The sequence below is a fragment of the Condylura cristata genome, unplaced genomic scaffold, assembly GCF_000260355.1.
Source record: "Condylura cristata isolate star-nosed mole 26May11 unplaced genomic scaffold, ConCri1.0 scaffold00008, whole genome shotgun sequence".
NCBI classification, from domain to species: domain Eukaryota; kingdom Metazoa; phylum Chordata; class Mammalia; order Eulipotyphla; family Talpidae; genus Condylura; species Condylura cristata.
The window spans coordinates 13,384,720-13,392,234 of NW_004567109.1; the positions used below are offsets into that span (position 1 = coordinate 13,384,720).

Here is a 7,515-nt window from a genome sequence, read left to right on the forward strand (position 1 = left end):
AGGTGAGGGAATTCACCAGGGAGAGAGTAGGGAGCAGAACAGGCAGATCTACTAAAATAACAATGCCGAGGGGAGCAGCAGGCAGGTCAGGAGTGGTCTGCTGCGCCATATGGGTCAGCAACCTGGCCAGGAATCAAACTTGTACTGCAGTGGCTGCGGATAGCTTCATAGCACTGTGCCTTAATCTGTGTGCCAACAGGGAGGGCCCCATAACTTTTATTTTTATGTCACAGAAATTAGAAAGGAAATAATAACAAACATCTAATTTCCAAACTCATAATTAAGATTCCTACCTCCTGATTTTATTTTGTACCAAGTTCATCACCTCAGTATTTACTTACCAGTAACTGTTTATGATCATAAGCAAGAGTGGAGGTTCAATGTGTTATATATTTATAGTTCGTAACATATAAAGGGGAAGCCACATCACTTAATTACAAGTGTCTAGAACAGAATGGTTTTATTACAGGAACTCCAGAGAATTCAGAAGTTAACTATCTTGTCACAGGTCTAAGTAGAAAATAGGTTGGCTACTCATAAATTTGATCACCAAGTATACTGTATTCTAGAAGTCTACTTACTAGCCCTCAAAGGGCCAGTATGTGTATGTATGTGTGTGTATATATGTGTGTGTATATACTGTATATAAGTACAATTAATCCTTAAAGACTGGAAACAAAAACCAAAATACTCTTAATTGCTTAAAGGCAATTACTTCAAAAATTGTTATTCAACAATAACTGATCTATTCTAAAGGGCCTATCAATGAACTCAGAAACAAGTGTGCCAACACTCAAAGTATCAAACACAAAGCCTAAGGATACTGGTCAAAATAAATCAGAATTTGTAGAACAGGTAAAATCAGGAGAATGGTTTAAAAACACAAGAAAACATTTCTGCGGTCTCTTGTGAAACAGTGCCTATTAGCAGCAAGTTTTGGTAAGGATGATACAAAATTGTAAGTTGGGTTCATGATCTATAGAAGATATATATTAGGTTTCAAGTAAGAAGTGAACAAAGGCTTATTCCAATCCCTACAAATATCCAACTGAATATTAGGCAAAAATAACAGATATTGGAGGAGATGGAACAGAGGCTATTAAGGAATATCTGCCCTATGCAAATCTTTAAAATCAATTCCAGTGGGAAGGCTAAGAGAAGGCTGGCTAGCAATCAGTTACTGAGGAGCATATTACAATACACACATATTTTTACATTCATCATCTTAACTAATTTTATCTCTACAAACATACTAAAATATAGGTGCTACCATTCTCCTACTATAGAAAAGGTAACTGAGATTCAGAAATTTAAACAATTTGCTTGAGCATAGCAAGTTTCAGCCAAAGGAGAGTGGTGATAGCTGACACAACAATGCCCATGAATAGCATACTTAAAAATGGGTAAGAATTCAGTTTTGTTATATATATTTTACCATAATGAAAAAAATAAAAAAGATACATAAGCCTGGAAATAACAAAACAATGATCAAATCTAAAAAGTGCTTATGAGTTCAGAAAAATCAGTATTTTAAAATATTGTCAGAAAAACTAAAGTGTCAGTGTGAAAGGAAAAATATTCATACACCATCGTTATTGGTTCTAAACAAATAAAAAAATAATAAGCATTCCAAAATCTTGGAGGAAACAAAATAGCATTTATTATGTCATGTGTGAAAAAGAGACAAGTCTATGGGTATAAAAGAAAGCATAAGCAACAAATCAACAGGTCCAATTATGTAAAAAAAATAAAACAAAACTTTACTTCAATGAAAAAATAACAAATGCAAAATTAAAAGGATCTAACACATGAAAATAATACCTGCAGTAATTATGATAAACCTTGCTGTCTACAATATAAGCCCAATCAATTCATCATTTACAGATCGCCTGTTATGTGCCAATAACTAACACACCCATCAATGGATATAAACATTTAAGTAATCATCAAGGTCAAATCAGCACCGGAGAAAAACTTTCACTTCTAATTAATATACTTAATATTTTAAAGATAACACATCATACTCTTAAAAAACAAAAATAACTCTAAAAATAAAATCTAACACTATAAAATAAGAAGTATTCAGGCCATCTGTAAAATAAAATGTATCTTCAGGCTGTTTTCTGGTTAGAGTAAAAAACAGGTCATAAAACTGCCCATGGTCTGAACAGTTTTTCTTTCCCCAAAAATTAAATACAGTGGTAAAAATTTAACAACTCTAAAAAGAGTACAACAACTCTAAAAAACTTGTTCACAGAAATACATTAGAAATAACCAACATGTAGAGTGTTTGCTATGCTGTAATTCTGCATTGGACATTTCATATTAAAATGAAAACTGTGACCTATTTCAATACAAGCTCCTTTAAAAGGTGGACAAAGTGTGCAATTTTATATTAATTATTGCATAGTAATAAGCTTAAATATAATTTAATAAGCCTCAAAGGCAGATACAAAGGGATACAATGATGGGTGCTAAAGTACATAATCTAAAACTATTTCTACAAAAATGTTCTCAGGACATAAAGATAAAATTGGACATAAATTCTACATTCTTGCCCCAGGAAAAATTTCAGCTTTGAGGGAAAAGAAATTTAATTTGCAGTGGTCCTCCTCCTTGCAAAATCTAAAAGAAATTAATGATAACACTATAGGCAGAAAAATTATTTGATTTTCTTGCTCTCTTTACTAAAAAATCTTCAGATTTTGATTTTGACACAAACCCAGGATTTGTGTATAATGGGTCTGGGCAAAATAGTTTTTTGCTAAAGAATCTGATAGAAAACAGTTCACATTTAGTTTTATACATTACAACAAAAATTAGTAACTCTTTAAGGACAAGAAAATATATAACAAAATGCTACAATGAGTACAAAAACATTAGATTTCAGAGGTAATCCTCATTTTAGGACTGAGTAAACTACAACCAAAGAAATGACAGTATTGCCTCTTGAAGTCTACGCTGCAAAACAGCAGTAGGACCTAAGACTGAACTCTATATCCGAAGCTTTTTTCTTCCGTCATGTACGACTGACATTTGGTCTTACTTTTAAGTTATATTCCTAATACTACTACAGATTATTCTTCTTCCTTCACTAAATGTCTAGTTTGTCGTACTTGACCTCATGGTATATAACACCATGGTTTTAAAGGTTTTTTTTTTTTTAAATGCTTTAACTTATAAACTCAAAACAACTTCTTCAGTGTGTTAATTGGCAATTTAAGGACCTGCTAGAAATCTTAAAATGAGAAGCTTAAATTCTTCTTTTAAACTTCTATGTAGTCCATGAGAAATAACAATTTGATTTCTATTTAATTTACAATGTGCAGATTTTGATCTATTGTAAATGAAAAAAGGTGACTTTAATTACAATGTTTGTGAAATAAATTTTTACTACACCATGACTTTAAAAACAATAATATATCTCCAACCTACAAAAACCCTCAGTTATTAGTGAAACCTACGTGTTTCGTTGCTACTTAATAATTTTTAGAACTCTTCAAAGTTATTCCTTTGACCACTACTGTAGTTTGTAAATCTGACAGTCAACAATTCTATTAGAAAAAAATTTTTTTTCCATTGATCCTAAAATACCTGGGAAATTTTGACCCCAAATTCCACAATGAGACTACCTTCCTTCTTTTAATATGATAGCACCTAATAGGCATTCAATAAATATATTTTTTCAACCAAGCACAATTTCTAGGCTTTAGATTATTGTTATTACTTAAAACCAATATATTTAGACACAAAAACTTCAAATCTTCACTTCTCTCTTTTCTCGTCAGAAATGCCATAAATCACTTTTTTTTTTAAAAGATTTATTTATTCATACAGAACTGGGGTACAGGTCAGAGGTACAGGGGTGGTGAGAGGCTTCACCAGAGACAGAACAGGGAGCAGAACAGGCAGATCCAGGAAGTACACTGCTGAGGGGAGCAGTGGGAGAGTGAGGAGTGGTCTGCTGTGCTATGGGGATCACCTCGAACTCATATTGAAGCGGCTTTAGCTTCTTAGTGCTGTGCTTTAACCAGCTGCACTACCAGGGAGGGCCCAGCCACACCTTTCTTTCTTTACAAAGACTTCTTAACTGACTTGAGAAACATTTTGAAATTTGTGTTAACTGAAAAGTTCCCTTCAAATAAAAGCAACGAATGAAATACTTCAAATTAAAATTTAATATCACGTCTACAATGAAGGATCACTGGTACTAGTTACTTAAAAGTTAGGGGCCATTAGGTTTCTCTCCCTTAATTTAAAGCTAAAGTTTTAAATTAAAAAACAAACAAACTAAAAAAGAGGAGTGAGGAAGTGGGTAGGAAAGGAGAAGGACAGACAGAGATGAATCCCCTTCCCCAAACACAGTCATCAAAAAACAGATTTCTAGCCAAAACCAGGTTCACGCCCTCATTCCCAGAATGAGCTAATATTAGTTACCTTATTTGGGAAAAAAAAAAAGCCTTGCAAAAGCAAATAAAATAAAGAATCCGAAAAGAAAAAAATAATTTGGAATAACCGAAGAAAACAAAAAAAAACCATCTCAAGGGGCTGCACAAGAGAAATGCAAAGGGAAATTTAACACACACACTCAGGAGAAGGGGAATAGAGGCAAAGACTGGAGTGAATACAGCCAGGTATGCCAGCAGCTATAGAAGCTGGAAGAGCAAAGGAACAATTCTCCTCCCAGAGCCTTTGCAGGGAGCAAAGCCCTGACAACAAACTTCTGGTCTCCGGAACTGTGAAAGGGTAATTTTCGTTTTTTTAAGCCTCCAAATTTGTGGCAATATGTTGTGGGAGTCACAGGAAACTAATAAAAATAGCGAAGAAGTTTATTTTACTTTTCATTCGTTTTTGCTATTATACCTCTCTACTTGGGTTTGTCAGCCATCTGGCCACTGAACGAAATGCACAGGCTGAAAACAAAGGTAGGAAATGAAGAAAGGTATGTAAATAAGATAACACAATGTGATTAAAAATACAGCTGCAAAAGTGCTCCCAAACATTACGTGAAGAGGGTGAACATAAATCACTCAAAAGGTTTCTAAATCATTGGACAGTTTGCCTAGAACTGCCACATAACTACAAAGTTAGCATTCTCTGCTTTTTTTTTGGGGGGGGGAGGGGAGAAGAGCCCTAAAGTTCTGCCTAAAGGCAGAAATTTTGAGGTAACATGGTTAACACTGGTGGTCCCAGGTGTTTTCATAGTATTACTGATTCTTCTAATGCTTTGAGAAAAGTTCAAGCACTAGCATCTTAAGATTGCCTTAAAATCAGCATATAATCACTGTACTTTGCTGTTTGGTGTTTTGCTTGGGAAAAAAAATTTTACTAGCATTAAACCTGAAAAATATGCAAATTTCTTCCGGCTGATCTTAAGTAACAAATCTTAAACTATCCTCAAGAGTAAAGCTCATTTTCCCACTTTAAGTGCCTAACATTAAAATGCATAGCTCAAATAGAATAAGTATATAAAGGCTTAGCTGATTTAACCAATAAAAGCTGGTACATGAGAAAATTGTAGAAACTTACTCTTGCCTGGCTAAAACTTAATAGCTGAAACTTTCTCAGAGAAAGATCTATAAAGCTAGTATTTCAGATCTATACAAAATACAGTCTAAACAATATACAATCATTTGGAAACAATTATACCTAAAATAGAAGCTGATATTCACTGAAAGAAAAACAGAGAAAGGAAGATGAAAGGGAGAAAGAAAAGGGAGATGGGGAGGTAGGACTAACTTAAAGAGATGGAACAAACCAAGTAAAAAGATCTCTACCAAAAAAATCTTTTATCAAACCTGAAGAACTACTCTAAACCAAAATACTTTACAAGCCTGGTTTTGATGAAAAAACATGTAGCATCTGACAAAAGCAATAAAAGGGGGGGGGTGTGTGTGGGAATCCCAAAGAGAATTCTATAGCTTAAATCTTGAGAAAAGTCACAAAGAAGTCCTCATCTATTGGAGTATCAGTACATTAACATCAAATAACTTTCTTTAAAAAAATATTTAAAGGGCTTATTGGTGTAAATCCAAAGGGTACAAAAGCTTAAATAAGCTTGCTTTGTGAGAAGGCCATTGCTAAGGAGTTTGTGATCAAGTTTTCATAGCCAGTTATTCTTTGCATTAAAGGAGTTTGCAATTTAATGGGGCTAATTAGTACAAAGGAAAGAAATGGGCTTTTGAGTCAAAAGATTCAGCTCTATTAACCAGCCAGCTTAAAAGAACCTGGGCAAGTAGTTTCAGTTTCTCCTTACGTATGAATTCATTTAAAAATTCATTCAAAGAATATACACATGAATGCATACACATATGTATGGAAATATGTTTTCCTAAATAGTTTTGCTGCTCTGACCCTGACAAGCTACCTAAAATGTAGTAAAGAGCACAATTCCCTATGCCGGATCACCACCAAGTACCATCAATCTTTAAAAATTTTTGCATAATTGAAAAAGCAAAACATGATCTCAAGTTATATTAAATTTATATGGCTATTACAAATGTCTAACATTCTAGTAAATTGCTTAGTTGTATCTTTTCCCCAAGTTCTATGGTGTTGTTGGCCACTTTCCTAATATTTGGTATGAATTAACTGTAAATTATGGAAATGAGCTTTTTCACATAATATATTTTTTCTTCACCTTGCCATTTATCTATATTTTTAATATTTTATTGAAGAAATTTGTAATATTATAAAAATATAACTAGTTTCAGGTCTACAACATAATTGTCAGATGACTTTATGACATATCTGAACCACCAAAAGCTTAGCATATTTTCATAATATCATTTACCAAATTCTGCCTTATTCTTGTTATTTGAAATGCCAGTTTTATAATAAACTACAATTCTTGTATATTCTTGTGTAATTTCTAGATTCTGTTCAGTTTGACTGACTTGTTGTAGAGGCTTTCTGAGTAACTTCATGTGTTTTAGCATTTGGAAAGACTGCTCTCTTTAGTCTTATCATACTTTATGCTTTCCAAATGAACTTAAGAGTTATTATAAACTAATGATATTTTAGACTCACTCAATACAGAAATTGATTTAGGAAAAATAATAAGTTTTTAATATTGAATTTTCCTATCAAAGAGCACAGTATGTATTTCAAGTTAATCTTTTTTTAATGTCTCTCAGTAGATCCTCTTTATTTATTAAGTATTTTGAAAATACTTCTCATTTTATTTTCTAAAAAAGGAACTTTTTAAATATTTGTTTTTCTTACTGAGATACTAGTTTCAAGTGTACAACATGATTTGTACATACTGCAAAATGGTCACAAGTGGAAGTTTATACCTTTCAACTACCTTCCCCCACTTCACCCACTCTCCTGCCTTTGGCAACAACTAATCTGTTCTCTGTGGGTTTGATTTAAAAGAAGAAAAAAAGTTCATATTTTAAGTGAGATTATAGGGTATTTGTATTTCTCTGACTTAGCAGGCATAATGCTCTCAAGGTCCATCAATATTGTTACAAATTTCAAGATCCATTCTTATGGCTGAATAATAGTTCACTA

The 7,515-nt window shown here is 33.0% G+C and overlaps 1 protein-coding gene across 1 annotated transcript in view; it reads right to left on the minus strand.

The window, feature by feature from the left end:
• EYA3 (EYA transcriptional coactivator and phosphatase 3) overlaps positions 1 to 7,515 on the minus strand; it is an 86,581-nt gene that overhangs the window by 61,504 nt on the left and 17,562 nt on the right. The window lies entirely within an intron of this gene.